The sequence below is a fragment of the Aquarana catesbeiana genome, linkage group LG04 (genome assembly GCF_042186555.1).
Source record: "Aquarana catesbeiana isolate 2022-GZ linkage group LG04, ASM4218655v1, whole genome shotgun sequence".
NCBI classification, from domain to species: Eukaryota; Metazoa; Chordata; class Amphibia; order Anura; family Ranidae; genus Aquarana; species Aquarana catesbeiana.
The window spans coordinates 388766445-388785901 of NC_133327.1; positions in this window are offsets into that span (position 1 = coordinate 388766445).

A 19457-nucleotide genomic window follows, 5' to 3' on the forward strand; every position below is an offset into this window, starting at 1 on the left:
ATCATACACAGTCTGGTCAGGTCCCCAGTGTGCTCTAAGAAAGACCTGCAGTCACTATTAGGCATGCTCAACTTTGCCATGAGGATTATTCCTCAGGGCAGGTCTTTTGTGTTTAGGCTTTTGGCTCTCCTTCCTCTCTACCAGAACACCGATTCAGCGGTGCAATTGCAGGCTGATGCTTGGGCAGATCTGCTGATGTGGGATCAGTTCTTGTGTGATTGGAATGGGATCTCTATGTTCATTCATCCACCTATGACCTTGTCTCCCAGAGTTTTTTCGGATTCCGCCGCCTCAGTTGGTTTTTCAGCTGTTTTTGGGTGTCAGTGGTTAGCAGGCCCTTGACCCCTGGAAGTGTTGGGCATTCCCTGGTTTGCCCAGAGGTCCGCATTTTTTGAAATGTATCCAATAGTGGCTGCAGCTGTCACCTGGGGTCCCACTTGGTCTGGGCATACAGTGGTTTTCTTCACTGATAATGCAGCCACTGCTGAGATTATCAACAAGGGTAGATCCGGGTCTTTCCTAATAATGTCTTTCATGAGCAGGTTGACATGGTTGGGCCTCAGGTATAATTTTCATTTCCAAGGGGAGTTCATAAGTGGGGTCTATAATGTGGCTGCCGATGCCTTATCTCATTCTGATTTCCGGAGTTTCTTCCAACAGCATCCAGAAGCAGATCGAGTGGGCAAGCCGGTTCGAACTTTGGCCCTGCTGATATTGAATTAGGCGCACTCAGGGTGCAGGCATCCATCCTGGTAAATGCATCACTGTCAAGAAACACTTTCAGGGTGTAAAAGACAGCATGGAGGTGTTTCTGGGGCTTTGTGTCCCTCTATCCCTGCAACTGGGTGGGGGGTGTCATTTAACACCATTAAGCTGTATCATTCAGGTATTCAGCACTTCTTCTCACTTCTCCATCTTGACAGACCGTCCTTTTTTGCAGCTCATCCTATCAAAGCCATGCTCAAACGTATCCAGAAAACGCAGGGGAAACCAAGGGTGACACACTTGCCTATCTCCGGTCAGTTGTTCTGTGAACTAGCAGAGTTGTTGTCTCTTCCCCCTTTGGGGTGGGTCCCAGCCTGGTCCTCAAAGCAGCTGTCTTCCTCAGTTTCTTTGGTTTCCTCAGACCTGGGGAGGTGTCCCGAGCTGGACTTTACACACTGGTACTCCTCAAAGGTAGTCTTACCAGGTTACCTGATCATTTTGTACTTCAACTCCCCAACAACAAGAACCGGCAGTCAGGGCAGGGTTTTGTGATCAATTACTACAAAACCAATGCTGTCTGGTGTTCATTCGAGATCTTGGATCAGCTCTCCTCCATGTTTGCAGCAGCCCCTCTTGGTAGCCCATTGCTTCCCTTCCCCACACAGGCTCTTACTTCCAGTCAGTTTATCTCACATGTTAGGATTCTGATTGCTAACTTGGGTTGGAACCCAAAACAGTTTTCGGGTCATTCTTTCAGGATTGGGGCAGTATCTGCAGCATCCAAACAGGGGGTCCCATCCTGTGTTTCAAATACATGGGATGCTGGCAATCACCTTGTTACAGTCGGTACATTCCTGATCTCAAATTGGAGGTCAAACATGCTTTTGCTACTTTGTTGGATTAATTATTTGTCAAGTTTTACATTAAAATTCACATCACTGTAGGTTGATGTCTCTCTTTGCCCTCTTTAAAGCATACTCTCACGGGCGACCATGGCACACCTCAGGTCGCAATGGTTGGGGTTACGTCTCCTCCAGTATCCAGACTCTGACTACAAGTTAGAAGGCTGGCCATTGGCTAGCCTGTATTTGTAGGAGGAGTCGGGGCCTTATAAACCCCCTCCTCCCCTGCATACTCATTGGCTAGCGTTTCCCTCCCACCCATTCCCCATTTTTCCCGCATTCCATACTTAGGGTATGCCCCCTTTTAAGCATACTCTCATGGGTGACCATGGCACACCTCAGGTCGCCATGGTTGGGGTTACGTCTCCTACAGTATCCAGACTCTGACTACAAATACAATATGCTTGCCAGACTAAAGCTGCTGACATGAAATGGCACTCCTAGGAGTCTGGAAAGCGTCATGGAGTAGAAGTTGTTAAAACAACAACATGACAAAAGACAAAGCTTTAATGCAGGGGTTTTATATTTTGATAAAAAAAATAGTTTTGGTAATTCTGTCAAGAGACTTGCCCCTATGGAGACAGGTAATCTGCAAAGGCATTTCGGATGTAAAAAAAATTATGCAATAAACATGTGCACACTGAAATATTTTGTTTTGGAATTTTGGTTTCGTCCGAAAATTGTTTTACTTAGTTACTCCCGAAATTAGTTTTTATTTATTTTGTTTAGTTGAAAAATGCATTTGTAAGAAAATCTGAATTAATTACGGTTGAATCTGTCAATTGAAGGCTTATGATGTCTGTCGGATGTTCTAAGAAGTTTCGACGAAGCAGCTAAACTGTACGATGCCGCAATCGTACATTTCCGGTTAAATGCTCCGCCCACAAGCTATAGTAGACTTCTAATGTTGTTTGACTAGTAATAATTATAATTATTAATTAATATTACTAGTCAAACGACATTAGAATTCTTCTATAGCCTATGGGCAGAGCATTTGACCGTAAATGTCTGCTCGCAGCAATCATATGTTTTTAGCTGCTTCGACAAATCTTCATGTCGAATGGTAGCAGTTTAAGGCTCTATTCATACTAATGCATTATTTGATACATTTTGCAGAAATGCAGGGAAATTTTTTAACATGGGTTCCTATGGAACATGTTCACATCAATGCATTTTTGTGCCTCTGCATTTTTGGAAAGGGTCGTGGACTTTTTGCAGCATTTTGCATGTAATAGATTTCAATGGACCCACATCTAAAATGCAAGTACCACGTTTTACAGTGATTTGCTTTTATTTTTTACACTGTATATAGCTGGTTGCTAAGGCAGGGGGCCGGGAGGCGGCCGCCGCATCTTTAACAACCGATGAGTCATCAGCTGTCAACAAGCTTCCCCACTGAATGTAAAAAAAAAAGAATTGCCGGCTGAAAAAACAGCGTGGGGTCCCCCCCAGGTCCATACCAGGCCCTTGGGTCTAGTATGGATTTGGATGGGATCCACCCATGCCAAAATTTAAATAAAAAATGGTGTGGGGGGTCCCCCAAAATCCATACCAAACCCTTTTCTGAGCATGCAGCCCAGCAGGCCAGGAAAGGGAGGGGACGAGCAAGCACTCCCCTCCTGAATCATACCAGGCCACATGCCCTCAAAATGGGGGGGGATGGGTGCTTTGGGGCAGGGGGGCTCTGCGCCCCCTCACCCCAAAGCACCATGCCCCCATGTTGATGGAGACAAGGGCCTCTTCCCAACAACCCTTGCCCGTTGATTGTCGGGGTTTGCGGGCAGGGGCTTATCGGAATCTGGAAGCCCCCTTTAACAAGGGGGCATCCATATCCCGGCCTCCCCCTATGTGAATGAGTATGTGGTATATTGTACCCCTTCCCATTCACTAAAAAAAGGTAATGTAGTGTTAAAAAAGATTGAGGAAGAAGTGGGGAAGAAGAAGATATTTTTAATAAAAGACTTGTCAAAAATTGTCAGACAGTTTTTGACAAGTCTTTTATTAAAAATATCTTCTTCTTCTTCCCCGCTTCTTCCTCTGGTCTTCCTCCATCTTCTCCCGCATGTTCCTCCTCTGGGCTTCTCCTTCTCCCGCTGCCTATTATGCCTATATATAGATATAAGGAGGACTATAAAAGGACTGAATTTAATAATATCATTCATTGCCAATATCCCACCATTCATTGCCAATAACACCTAACAGAAGTCAAGTTTTGTACATGAACTCAGTGTCTATTTTAGCTTCCTATCTGACCTGCATTCACAATCTCATATACATGTGAAAAAAGCTGCTAATTGCCGTCCAGGAGCCAGCAACTACACAAGTTTGACAAAGCCTAATCCCATGTTGGAGACATAGACCAAAGCAGAGTACACACGCTACCTGTAACAGGCAAACTGGAGACAGAGGAGGAAGATTATATATAAAGCAAGACTGTATGCAAAGTAACATCTTTCAGTAAAGGTGCACTATACTTGTACATCAGGGAAGAGAATATATCTACTCATTGTTTCATCTAATGATATGGCAACTTTTAGAAGCGCTCCCCTTTTCTTTTTTCTTTTACATCAGTGACAAAGAATTAGGGCCCATACTAGTGTTTGAGAGGCACTTTCAAATCTTTTATAGCTACCTTTTAATCACTTGTCGACCGTGCTATAGCAAAATGAAGGCTACAGCGTGGTTGGCCAGTTCTGGGAGTGCGTCATATGATGTCCTCCCGTGATTGAGTCCGCTGCGGCACGCTCTGTGATCGCTGTGTCCTTTGGACACAGCTGATCACAGATCGGGGTAAAGAGCCAATCACAGTGGTTCTTTACCACATGATCAGCTATGTCCAATCACAGCTGATCACAATGTAAACACACTTGCCCATTATCGGCATTCCTTTCCTCATGCTGTCACAGCGTGAGGAGAGGAGAAAGCTGGTAACCAGCTAGTGTGAAAGGGGACATCTGCACTGATAATCAGGGCACTGATCATCAGTGTCCTGCTTATCAATGCAGCCCCAACAGTGCCCATCAGTGATGTCTATCAGTGCCAATAAGTGCTCAGCAGTGATGCCAATCAGTGCCACCTATCATTCCCCTTCAAAGCCGCCTATCCGTGCTGCCTATCAGTGTCGCATATCAGTGTAGCCTCATCAGAGCCTCCTCATCAATGCCCACCATTGTCACCTCATCAGTGCTCATCAGTGCAGCTTATCAGTACTGCCTATTACTGCCCATCAGTGCTGCCTCATCAGTAATGCCTCATCACTGCACATCATTGGAGCCTATCAGTGCCAATCAGTACTACCTATTAATGCCCATCAGTGCAGCTTCATCAGCACACATCAGTGAAGGAGAAAAGTTACCTGTTTGCTAAATTTTATAACAGAAACTAAGAAAAACATTTTTTTTCCCAACATTTTTGGTCTTTTTTTCATATGTTTAGCAAAAAAAACAGTGGTGATTAAATGCCGCCAAAAGATAGCTCTATTTGTGTAAAAAAAATGGTAACATTTTCATATGGACACAATGCTGCAGTACCGCACAATTGTCATTCAAAGTGTTAGTGCTGAAATCTGAAAATTGGTCTGGGCAGGAAGGTTGTAAAAGTGCCCAGTAGGCAAGTGGTTATTTCAGCAGCACCTATCATACGCACCCATGTACAGCTGAACCAAGAAATCAAGCAGAAACAGAAAATTTTGCACCTTTTCAGCTTTTTAAGATTTGTTTTTGACAGATTTATTCAATTTAAGTCTGGACCAATGTATTCTGTATGCTCAGCAGTGCATCACCAATAATGCCTGTTCTGTTTATGCCCATCTATTTGGGTGGAGGCCCATAAAATCTTTCTTGGTCTAACCCTAAACATGGGACTCACTGATTCTTACCCGCATACTGACCACATCTCTGCCTTCTACCTGAACTGACCCCGGCCTGTTTATCAGTCATGTTTCTGCCTGCTGCCTGGACCAATCCTTTGCCTGTTTGCTAACTGCACATCCCAGTGACTACATTCCTGTGAGACACCAGTCCCACCCACCCTCTGTGGACAACAGCAGTAATGGAACCACAGGAACATTTTTCTTTACCCTTTGCTCAACCTCCTGTACTTCTGGGCAGTGATCATTGCATTGTGCTATGGGGACAGCCACGTACCAGTATTTAGGCTTACTTGGCTTTTTGGAATGAGGACTGCTGTAGGTTAAGCTACACTAAACTATGATGCCTGACCACCTGTATGGAGATGACCATTACAGTGCATTGTTTTCTATGCAGTATTGGTTTATTTTTGTGATTTTGTGATACACAAGATGCAATATCTGGAAGATAATTAGTCCAAACATTGAAAAGGTCTCACACATGTGGTATCCCCATGTTCAAGAACAGTAGAAAAATGTGTTTTGGGGTGTAATTCTAAGTATGCCTATGCTCTATGTTAGAAATGTCTTATTATTGACAACTTTGTGTTAAAAAAAAAATCTTTTTATTTGCACAAGTTAAAAACTTGTGGAAAAATATGACAGCTCCAAAAGACTCACCATGCCTCTTAGAAAATACCTTTGGGTGTGTTCTCTATAAAATATGGTTTGTGATTTGTTGGTGTTTCAAATGTCCTGCTGCCCCAGGGCCTCCAAAAATGTGATAGGTAGTCGAGTCGCATTTGATGCGTAATTTATGTTCCTAGAAAGCCTTAATGTGTCATTAAACCCAAACTATGAAAAACACTCATCACAAGCTAAATAAAAACATATTTATTGCACTGGAGAAAAAGTGAACAGTAACTGCAGAAAACTGTGTATATCTGAGAAAACTGCAGGAGTCAGTTATAAAAGCATATAGCCAGTATATATAATGGTATTAAAAGCAAACAATACAACAATGACATCCGGTTAAGGATGGGCTGCATTGGTGGACACAGGCAGGCTGCATTGGTGGACACGGGCAGGCTGTATTGGTGGACACAGGCAGGCTGCATTGATGGAAACGGACAGCCTGCATTGATGGACACGGGCAGGCTACATTGATGGACATGGGCAGGCTACATTGGTGGACACGGGCTGGCTGCATTGATGGACAGGGGCAGACTGCATTGATGGACACGGGCAGGCTGCATTGATGGACACGGGCAGGCTGCATTGGTGGACACGGGCAGGCTGCATTGGTGGACATGGGCAGGCTGCATCGGTGAACACGGGCAGGCTGCATTGTTGGACATGGGCAGGCTGCATTGACGGACATGGGTAGGCCGCATTGGTGCACACAAGCAGGCTGCATTGGTGGACACGGGCAGGCTGCATTGATGGACATGGGTAGGCTTCATTGGTGCATACGGGCAGGCTGCATTGGTGGACACAGACAGGCTGCATTGGTGGACACAGGCAGGCTGCATTGGTGGACATGGGCAGGCTGCATTGGTGGACACAGGCAGGCTGCATTGGTGGACACAGGCAGGCTGCATTGGTGGACACAGGCTGCATTGGCGGACATGGGCAGGCTGCATTGATGGACACGGGCAGGGTGCATTGATGGTCACAGACAAGCTGCATTGATTGACATGGGTAGGCTGCATTGGTGGACACAGGATGAATTGGTGGACATGGGCAGGCTGCATTGGTGGACATGGGAAGGCTGCATTGTTGGAGACGGGCATGCTGCATTGGTGGACACTGGCAGGCTGCATTGGTGGACACAGGCCGGCTGCATTGGTGGACACAGGTTGCATTGGTGGACACGGGCAGGCTGCATTGATGGACATGGGCAGGGTGCATTGATGGACATGGACAAGCTGCATTGATGGACATAGTTAGGCTGCATTGGTGGACACAGGCTGCATTGGTGGACATGGGCAGGCTGCATTGTTGGAGATGGGCATGCTGCATTGGTGGACACGGGCATGCTGCATTGATGGACACAGGCATGCTGCATTGGTGGACACAGGCTGCATTGGTGGACACAGGCAGGCTGCATTGATGGACATGGGCAGGGTGCATTGATGAACATAGACAAGCTGCATTGATGGACACAGGTAGGCTGCATTGACGCACATGGGTAGGCTGCATTGGTGGACATGGGCAGGTTGCATTGGTGGACACGGGCAAGCTGCATTGGTGGACATGGGCAGGCTGCATTGATGGACATGAGCAGGCTGCATTGGTGGACATGGGCAGGCTGCATTGGTGGACATGGGCAGGCTGCATTGGTGGACACGGGCAGGCTGCATTGGTGGCCACAGGCTACATTGGTGGCCACATGCTGTATTGGTGGACACCGACAGGCTGCATTGGTGGACATGGACAGGCTACATTGGTGGACATGGGCAGGCTGCATTGATGGACACGGGCAGGCTGCATTGATGGACATGGACAAGCTGCATTGATGGACATGGGCAGGCTGCATTGATGGACACGGGCAGGCTGCATTGATGGACATGGGCAGGCTGCATTGATGGACACAGGCTGCATTGGTGGACACAGGCTGCATTGGTGGACACGGGCAGGCTGCATTGGTAAAAATGGGCAAGCTGCATTGGTAGACACGGGCAAGCTGCATTGTTGGACATGGGCAGGCTGCATTGATGGACACAGGCAGGCTGCAATGGTGGACATGGGCAGACTGCATTGGTGGACACAGGCAGGCTGCAATGGTGGACACGGGCAGGCTGCAATGGTGGACACGGGCAGGCTGCATTGGTGGACACGGGCAGGCTACATAGGTGGACACGGGCAGGCTGCATAGGTGGACATGGGCAGGCTGCATTGGTGGACACGGGCAGGCTGCATTGATGGACATGGGCAGGCTGCATTGATGGACACGGGCAGGCTACATTGGTGGACACGGGCAGGCTGCATTGATGGACACGGGCAGGCTGCATTGATGGACACAGGTTGCATTGGTGGACACAAGCTGCATTGGTGAACACGGGCAGGCTGCCTTGGTGGATATGGGCAGGCTGCATTGATGGACATGGGCAGGCTGCATTGATGGACATGGGCAGGCTGCAATGGTGGACATGGGCAGGCTGCATTGGTTGACACAGGCAGGCTACATTGGTGGCCGCAGGCTACATTGGTGGACACATGCTGCATTGGTTGACACGGGCAGGCTGCATTGATGGACATGGGCAGGCTTCATTGGTGGACACAGGCAGGCTGCATTGGTGGACACGGGCAAGCTGCATTGTTGGACATGGGCAGGCTGCATTGGTGGACACAGGCAGGCTGCATTGGTGGACATGGCCAGGCTACATTGGTGGACATGGGCAAGCTGCATTGGTGGCCACAGGCTAAATTGGTGGACATGGCCAGGCTACATTGGTGGACATGGGCAGGCTGCATTGGTGGACCCATGCTGCATTGGTGGACACAGGCAGACTGCATTGGTGGACATATCCTGGCTACATTGGTGGACATGGGCAGGCTGCATTGGTGGACACGGGCAGGCTGCATTGGTGGACATGGGCAGGCTGCATTGATGGACACAGGCAGGTTGCATTGATGGACATGGGCAGGCTGCATTGATGGACATGGGCAGGCTGCATTGATGGACACGGGCAGACTCCATTGATGGACATGGGTAGGCTGCATTGGTGGACACAGGCTGCATTGGTGGACACGGGCAGGCTGCATTGGTGGACACGGGCAGGCTGCATTGTTGGACGTGGGCTGGCTGCATTGTTGGACACGGGCAGGCTGCATTGTTGGACACGGGCAGGCTGCATTGTTGGACACGGGCAGGCTGTATTGGTGGACACGGCCAGGCTACATTGATGGACATGGGCAGGCTGCATTGGTGGACACATGCTGCATTGGTGGAAACAGGCAGACTGCATTGGTTGACATGGCCAGGCTACATTGGTGGACATGGGCAGGCTGCATTGTTGGACACGGGCAGGCTGCATTGTTGGACACGGGCTGGCTGCATTGTTGGACACAGGCAGGCTGCATTGTTGGACATGGGCAGGCTGCATTAGTGGACATGGCCAGGCTACATTGATGGACACATGCTGCATTGGTAGACACAGGCAGACTACATTGGTGGACACGGGCAGGCTGCATTGTTGGACACGGGCAGGCTGCATTTGTGGACATGGGCAGGCTGCATTGGTGGACACAGGCTGCATTGATGGACACAGACTGCATTGATGGACAGATGCTGCATTAAATCAAATACCACCAAAAGAAAGCACTATTTGTGGTGTGACAGACCTAGCCGGGAGAGAGACTTTTGGAGGGGACTGAATGCTAGTCTCTTGCCGATCGATCGTGGGCCCTGGCATTTGGGGGAATGGTGCTCTTTGTGAGCTGTATGCCTGGGACCCTTGAGGTGGTAATACTGTGGATTTGGGTCTCTGGGATTTGGGACTCTGGGGACCCTGGATTTGCCATATTAGAAATACTGGCTGATTCATAATGCTGGGACAAATACTGTTAGGAGATGCTGATGTCAATTCCAGCCACCTGTCTGTCTGTTGCCTGCTAGAATGTGTATTGTAAATAAGTCTAGTATGGGATCTAAGAGTCATTAGATCCTCATTGTTGTTTGTGTTAATTAACTCTGCTATTGTGTGAACAAGAGTTCGGTGTTGATTTGTGATAATGTTGATTGGGTTTTCTGAGCTACAAGATGACCAGTCTGGCCTAAAGGTCATGTCTGAGTCATCTAGGCTGTCTAAAGAGATTAGTTAATTAGCCCATGTTAATTAGGTTTCTGGTCACAGGTGTATGTTCAGAGTAATATGAGCAGGATACACCTCCTCTTTTACTGTATAAAAGAGCCTGTATTCCTTTCAATAAAAGAGATTCCTGGTTGAACTTACATACAGCCTGCCTGGTGTTTGTTCTGAGCTATCACAACTGGATTTGAATGGCACATAGCTGTAGTTCAATACCCGGTGCATCGGATGACCGAACAATCAGACGTGCGATCTGCAATCTGATTCTATAGCAGCAGAGGAGTGTCGGGAGAGTGGAACCGAGCGAGCAGGGGCTCGTTACATGTGGGAAAACAGGACATCGGTTTTATTTGGGTACAGCTTTGCATAACTGTGCAATTTTCAGTTAAAGTAACGCTGTGCTGTATTGCAAAAAATGGCCTGGTCATGAAAGAGGGGTAAATCTCCTGGAGGTCAAGTGGTTAAATTCTAAATGAGAAGGTTAGGTAAGGACATTGATGACTCATTCCAGTGTCCACAGTTTACAACATAGTACTACATGAATGAACTTTTTTTGACTGGATAAATACTCATTCATTGCTAAAACACAGACTTAGTAACAGGGACTGGCAAAGCAGTACCTACTGTACAGAGCTTTCCCTGGAAGCAATGGGGTTTACAGTCTTTGCGATGGAGTGATTTTATTTTTAATGCTACATGTTTATTATGTGTGGCTTCAAATTATATGTGTTTTTTTTTTTTTTTTTTTTTTTTTTTTTTTTTGTTGTTGTTTGGCGGTATGAATGGATGAATGTGTAGTAAGAGTGGGCGCGGGGGGGAGGGGGGGGCGGATGGGACAGGGGTCACACATCCTGGCATCAATTAAGTAAATAACTAAAAGGTTAATGAAATTTGAACTATTGCTTGATAAAGAAATACATAAGTATTGTATGTTTTGGATGTGTACAACTTTCCTTTCTTTTTTTTTAACTTGTGGTAAAAATGTTTTGATAAATAAAGATTGTTAAAAAAAAAAAAAAAATTATATGTGTTTTTTTTTTCATTTTTCACCAAACGTTGGTGAATGCAAAATCTGCAATATCGCAGTGAAATTAAGTTTGCTGAAGTTTCAAGCTTTCTTTATCCTTCACTCGGAAATAGGCTGTGGCATCACTTATAGAGTTTCGGCACACATGCTTGTCTCATATTGTGTTTGTAAGTCCTAGCAAATTAAAAATGTTGTTAATAGAATAAATACATATTTATGACAGATTTGATAGGTATATTATAAAAGAAATGTATAAATTAATGCAATGAGTAGCATAGATGTAAAATAAATCTCACTCATGCTTGTATGTTTTTTGTTAATCAATTTTCAGAATGCCAGTTTTATATTATACCACTTATCTTTTTATTGTATTAGCTACATGATTCAGTGTAAATAACCAATTTATATTTTAATAGGCTTTGAATAATATTTTTTTTAAGTATGAATTTTGAAGTACTCAAACCTACATCAAATTTTTGTCCTTCTGCACTGCTTACAAGGACAGTACAGTACATGTATATTTAGCTAATTATCCACTTCATTGCAAGAGCAGCTCCGGACCCTCTGGCAATGACTGACTTAAATTTGTTATACTATTTAGAAGAATTTTTCTGTTAGTGTTGAACCTTTTTCCCTTGCAATTTCTTACAAGCAATTTCTTCTGACCTTATGTCAAAACTTGTAATAGCTTTGTAAAGTATCTAAATATGGTAATGGCCTCTAATAGAACTTAATTGAAATAAATTAAACACCTGAGGCAGAACAATAAAGTGTCCTGACACTTTGTTAAATCTAGGCTATAATATTGACCAAAGCAACTTAGAAGTTAATCTACTTGTGGTCAATGACAGGAATATATTCCCTTATACGTTAATGGGCCTATATCACAGATAACCAGTTCTTTATTAAAATTGACATTCAAGATGGTCCGCTAAACTTTATGAGGATAAGGTAGAGAGCAGAACCAGTGACTGATAAATAAACTAAACAACCTCCAGCTGCTAGATATTCTTTGTTTAGGCGTTAGGTAAAGGTTCTAAATACAAAATTATTGTACTTGTATTTGTTATTTTGTGAGTTGAAAAGAACCTGTAATGTTTTAAAGGACTGCACAATTAAAGAACAACTCCACCATAGATCAGTCATATGAAAAATAGCCACATAATATATATTCCAACAAACACTTTGACCTTTTAATGGAAAAAAAAATGTTTATTTTTTGTCACCAATATTTACACAGAAGAATTCGATTGGATGACTTGATTGATTTACTAAGGCAAATAGGCTGTCATTTTAGTGAAATTTCATTTTGCAAAGAATACCCAATCACATGTAAGGAAGATAAAAAAAAAGAATGAAAAAGAATGAAAATCAGCAACCTAATTCAATCTGGAGAAAATGCACATTCAAAGTGCAACCTCCCTTGCAAAGTGAAAAGTCTATTTGCTTTTAGTAAATAAACCCCTGTGTGAGGTCACTCACTTTCAGCATGCCATTGGAGATCAGGTAGAATTATTCTGCTCTGTATTATTATAATTATGTACTTAGTATTGTATAAAGGTGGAGAACACATACAAAATATGTGAAGGTTGGTGAGGCCTTGATTGCATATCAGCTACCTTTCTATTGCAAGTAAATGGGAAAAAGTATTCCCTGATTATGTATATTCATTTCCAAAGATTTCTATTTTAAGACAATGGGCTCCATTCACAGAACCAGATTGCATGTGCTATGTAGGTGCCCAGACTCATTTTCCCTAAATACTGCATGCGATCCTGAAACTGTCAATTCACTAAAGAGTTCTGTGGTATTTAGCACAAAACACTGAAAAGGCTTCCTAAATACCGCATGAACAGGTGTTAAACTCAAAAAGTATTTGTGGTCAGTTAAAGAATCTATTCTAAAGCGTATATGGCACCACCATCCCTAAATATACATAGAAAACAAAATTTGGGAGAAATAGGACTTTGAAGGTGCACTCTTACTTACGTACATATAGTAACACAATTTAATAAAAAAAAATATTTTTTATTTCCATTTTGTGTAAAAAAGGACATGTTTTTTATGTTTTTATGTTTATGTTTTTTGTTTTTTTGTGTTTTTATGTAATGCTGTAGTTCACGCTTGTATTCTACATGTTTCACCGTAAGGCTTCTTCAGGAACAGTGTGGAATCTTATCTACTAAATAACAGAGTATACATGTCAACAAATCAAAACATAAAGCTCTAGAAGTTCATAGATGTGATTCATAAGCTAAAGCAGTGATTGGGATGATAAACATCAACCTCCAAAAGTGGTGATATGCTCTCTGAAAAGTGCGTCTGAAACAACTATGGTGTTCATAAAGAGGTATTCATATAGTGACTTGTCAGATAGATGATAATCTTCACTGCACCATGTGAGACCGCTCCCCTTGGAATGCACACTCACGGAATGGTATAATAAAACCACCTTTATATTACGATGTATCTGACATGCAGCAAGACCATAAAAGTCCTTAAAATCCTTGATCAGCACTCATAAGGGGTTAACATATCCCACATGATAGGTCTGGTTACTCACAGCTGGATATCCACTTGTTGACTCGTTAGCACACATTTCCCATGAGAGGCAGTAGGGATGAGCCCAATGTTCGAGTCAAACATAGGTTCGACTTGAACATCGGGTGTTTGCTGAACAGCGAATGATATGTGGTGTTCATGGCAAATTCAAAAGCTGCCGGAACACCGTTAAAGTCTATGGGACACTTACATGAAAAATCAAAAGTGCTAGTTTTAAAGGCTTATATGCAAGTTATTGTCATAAAAAGTGTTTGGGGACCTGAGTCCTGTCCCAGGAGACATGTATCAATGCAAAAAATTTTGTTAAAAATGTCAGTTTTTTGGGGAGCAGTGATTTTTTTTAATGCTTAAAGTGAAACAATAAAAATTAAATATTCCTTCAAATATTGTGCCTGGGGGGGTGTCTATAGTATGCCTGTAAAGTGGCTCATTTTTCCCGTGTTTAGAACAGTACCACAGCAAAATGACATTTCTAAAGGAAAAATTGTCATTTAAAACTGATCGCGTTGTAATGAATTGTCGGGTTTCGGCAATATAGATAAAACTCATTGAAAAAAGAGCATAGGGAGCTATCTGCAGACTACACTGCTTAAACTTCCCTATGAAGGGACTCTTCCTAGAGCCAAAAAGGGGCTCTAGGAAGAGTCCCTTCATAGTGAAGTTTAAGCAGTGTAGTCTTCAGATAGCACACATCTCCCATGTAAGGGAGCTAACGAGTAAACAAGTGGATATCCTGCTGTGAGTAACCAGACCTATAGTGTGGGATATGTTAACCCCTTATGATTGTATGATTGCTGATCAAAGATTTTAAGGATGCGGTCTTGCTGCATCTCAAAAATCCATCCTAATATCAAGTAGACATGTGCACACTGAAATATTTTGTTTCGGAATTTCGTTTTCATCCGAAAAATAAATGTATTTAGTTACTCCCGAAATTCCTTTTTATTTATTTTGTTTTTCATTAAAAATTGCATTCGTCTGAAAATCCAAATTAATTAAGGTCAAATCTGTCATTGAAGGCTTATGGTGTCTGTCGAATGTTCAAGGAAGATTCGACAGAGCAGCAAAACTGTACGTGTACATTTCCGGTCGAATTTTCCACCTACAAGCTAGCTGTAGTAGAATTCTAATGTAAAAATTATATTTATTAATTATTTTACTAGTCAACCATTATTAGAATTTTTCTATAGCCTATGGGTGGATTCATTTGACCGGAAATGTACGATTGCAGCGTCATACAGTTTAGCTGCTCCGTCGAATCTTCTTAGAACTTTCGACAGACACCATAAGCCAAAGATTGGACGTTTGTATGTTTTTTGTTGCTTTGTCAAATCTTTGTCGTTCATGTTGCATGGTCTACTCTACCCCAACAGTCAGCCAACTTTCACATTCGTTTCTCAATCTCCAAGTGCAATGGTGGGCGCCGCATCCCACGTTGTGTCAGATATTGATATGGCATTATAATATAGAATCTATAATAATAAATCCCCCCCACAACACAGGCAGCCTCTGAAGCTATCACAACACTAGCAACACTAGTATCACTATCAAGTTCACAACACTAACACAATAGCAGCAGATTATTATGAAAAAGTTAAGTTGAACTGTAGCTTGCTTCACTATTGTTCTGCTGCTGTGCTTATGATTAATTGCTAAATAATTCAGGTTCTCTGACAAATGGACCAGCTAAGATTGACTGTCTTCTGAAATGATTCAGTGTGTGTGTCTCTCTCTGCTAGCAAATCATAAGTGAAAGTAAGTTGGCTGTACGTGTGTACTTAGTTGTAGCTATTTTACTGCCCCTCCTCTTTGGTTACATTTGGCCAATAACATTCATCATCATTATTATTTTTATTTTACTTACCCCCACCCAATTCCAGCAGCGATCTTTTCTCTCTATGTCGAATCTTTTCTCACTATGTCAAATCTTTTCTCTCTATGTCAAATCTTTTCTCTCTATGTAGAATAGACTTGGACTAATAGAGTTAAGGTTAGGCACATTCGACCACAGGTTCGATAGACACAAATTGTTATTGTCAGCGTCATGTCGAATCTCCTATCTATATCGAACTGTTGTCACAACGAAAATGAAAATAAAGCATTTGTTTATGTTGGATCTTTCGGTTTTCATATTCTGCACTTTCGTTATCGTTTGTTAAAACGATAACGAAAATACCTGAAATTTGGATGAAAATGCATTCAGGCGAAAATGAATGCACATGTCTAATATCAAGGCAGTTTTATTATACCATTCCAGTGAGTATGCATTTTGAGGGGAGCAGTCTCACATGGTGCGGTGAAGGTTATCTATCTGACAAGTCGCTATATGAATACCTCTTTATGAACACCATAATTGTTTCAGACTCGCTTTTCAGAGGGCACATCGCCACTTTTGGAAGTTGATGTTTATCATCCCAAGTGCTGCTTTAGCTTATGAGTCACATCTATGAACTTCTAGAGCTTTATGTTTTGAGTATCTATTTATTATAGCAGCAGCTAAATTCAACAACAGACTTTTTTCCCACAAGCGTTGGATGAGCTATTTCTCTTTTGCTTTATGGTTTTGATACATGTCAACAAATCTTATTAAAATTTACAAAGTACAATATACATAAAGAAAGAACATGGTTAGATGTGTGCAAATGGATGCACCCACCCAACAGCGCTCACAAACATCCAGTTCCTCCCTCATGATGCTGAGGATCCGGGACCAGTTGATGGCCTAAGGCAGAGGAGGGAGTGAAGATCACTGGCCCTTTGCATCCAACCAGTGGTGACCTCCTCAAAAAAGCCAATCTCCCGCAGGGCGGGGTATCGATAAGGTGTACTTGTTTGAAGGGCACAACCTACAATTCAATCAAAATCTAATTAGTTATCTCTATACAGGATTAAGCCCTCAACGCCGCAGCGTTAAAGTACACTATTAATCCCGTAGGTAATTCTTACATGAAAAACTGGTATTTCAAAAATAGTACTGGGAGCCTTCAGATTCATCCAACAGCGTCAAGCGCACAATTCAATAGTGACCAGCTTTATTAATTTCTATAAAGGAAACAACAGAGAATTTCTTATCTAAAAAGTCCATATACTCCATTGAAAATACATTGCCTTTTGTGAAGAGTCCAATAGTACCTGCCTCTATTCCATAGCAGACCGAGAGCCAAAGGTGTCTCCAAAAGAAACAAAACGGGTAACATAGAGCTTCCCAACAACCAAGGGTCCCAACTAGACCTAAAAGTACAAATCACAGGATGTATCCATGGTCAAGGCAAAATTCAAACCTAGTCTATTGCAAACCAAGAGTCCTTTCTGCAAGTCAATAGGGATGAGCCGAACACCCACAGTTCGGTTCACACCAGAACTTGCGAACAGGCAAAAAATAAAGTCTATGGGACACGAATATGAAGAATCAAAAGTGCTAATTTTAGGCTTATATGCATGTCATTGCCATAAAAAGTGTTTGGAGACCCGTGTCCTGCCACAGGGGACATGTATCAATGCAAAAAAAGTTTTAAAAAATGGATGTTTTTTCAGGAGCAGTGATTTTAAAAATGCTTAAAGTGAAACAATAAAAATGAAATTCCTTTAAATATCATGCCTGGGGGTGTTCAGAGTATGCCTGTAAAGTAGCGCATCTTTCCCGTGTTTAGAACAGTACCACAGCAAAATGACATTTCTAAAGGAAAAAATGTCATTTAAAACTGCTTGTGCCTGTAATGAATTGTCGGATCCCAGCAATATAGATAAAAATAATTGAAAAAAATGGTATGGATCCCCCCCAGTCTATTACCAGGCCCTTTGGGTCTGGTATGAATATTAACCGCTTAAGCCCTGGAAGATTTTACCCCCTTCCTGACCAGAGCACTTTTTGTGATTCGGCACTGCGTCACTTTAACTGACAATTGTGCGGTCGTGCGACGTTGCACCCAAACAAAATTGACATCCCTTTTTTCCCACAAATAGAGCTTTCTTTTGGTGGTATTTGATCACCTCTGCAGTTTTTATTTTTTGCTCTATAAACAAACAAACGACAATTTTTAAAAAAAAGCAATATTTTTTTACTTTTGCTATAATAAATATCCCCCAAAAATATATATAAAAAATATTTTTTCCTTAGTTTAGGGTAATTTGTATTCTTCTACATATTTTTGGTAAAAAAAATCACAATAAGCATATATTGATTGGTTTGCGCAAAAGTTATAGTGTCTACAAAATAGGGGATAGTTTTATGCCATTTTTATTATTCATTTTTTTAATTATTAATAGCGGCGATCTGCAATTTTCATTGCGACTGCGTGTCCAGATTCCGATAAGCCCCCTGCCCGCAGACCCCCACAACCACCGGGCAAGGGTTATGGGAAAGAGACCCTTGCCCCGTCAACATGGGGACAAGGTGTTTTGGGGGGGACCCCAAAACACCTTCCCCATGTTGAGGGCATGTGGCCTCGTACAGTTAAGGAGGGGGTGCTCTCTCGCCCCCCCTTTTCCTATGGCCTGCCAGGTTGTGTGCTAGGATAAGGGTCTGGTATGGATTTTGGGGGGACTCCAAGCCATTTTTTTTTAAATTTTGGTGTGTGGGTCCCCTTAAAAGCCATACCAGACCTGAAGGGCCTGGTATGGATATTGGGGGGACCCCAACGCATTTTTTTTTTTTTTGGCGCAGGGTTCCCCTTAATACCCATACCAGACCCAAAGGGCCTGGTAATGGACTGGGGGGAACCCATGCCTTTTTTTCAATGATCTTTATGTATATTGCCAGGATCCAGCAATACATTACAGCAGCAAGCAGTTTTAAATGACATTTTTTCCTTTACAAATGTAATTTTGCTGCTCTCATTCATAAAACTATGTACGGCTGCCTTGTAAGAAGCCTTACATAGTGTGGGGTGTGGACTTAGCCCCCTGAGCCATGATTGGCCAAAGGCAACCTGCCTTTGGCCAATCATGGCTCTCACAGCAGAGCGCGCTGTGGTTGGCCAAAGCATGCAGGTCAGGTGCATGCTTTGGCCAATCGGCAGTGGTCAATGCACTGTGGTCTTGCCATTGGGGCATTCCGGGGGCACTCAAATTTCCTGCAAATGCCCCATATTGTTCAGTATTTGGCGAACGAGCGAACACTCAATGTTCGAGTCAAAATTACGTTTGAATTAAACATTTGGCTCATCCCTACAAGTCAACATACCTCCACGCCGTGGACGTTCAAAATGAAGGCTCCCATGGACACCAGCAACATGGCATTCAACATGTAGGTCCTTTTATACCCCCGTTGTGTCCGACATGACATCAACGGCGTGCCGTAGTGACGCAATGTGGATACTTGGGTGGGAGGGACACATAAAGTCAGACAGCTCCATGTGCATGTCATGCCCCCAGTGTGCGCTGCTCCAAAGGAGAGTGGAATCACCGCAGCGAACGTGCATCAAATGTGCATCGAACAACATTGCATCCACAATGATGAGATGACCACAGTAGGGGCACAGCAGAGCATTAAGTGGCTGGATCAGATCGATCCCTTGGGGCAGGCACACACGGAAGCAAGCCCCACTGGCAGCAGCCAATTCTGGCCACAAATTCATGAGGCTATCACCCTTGAACCCCCT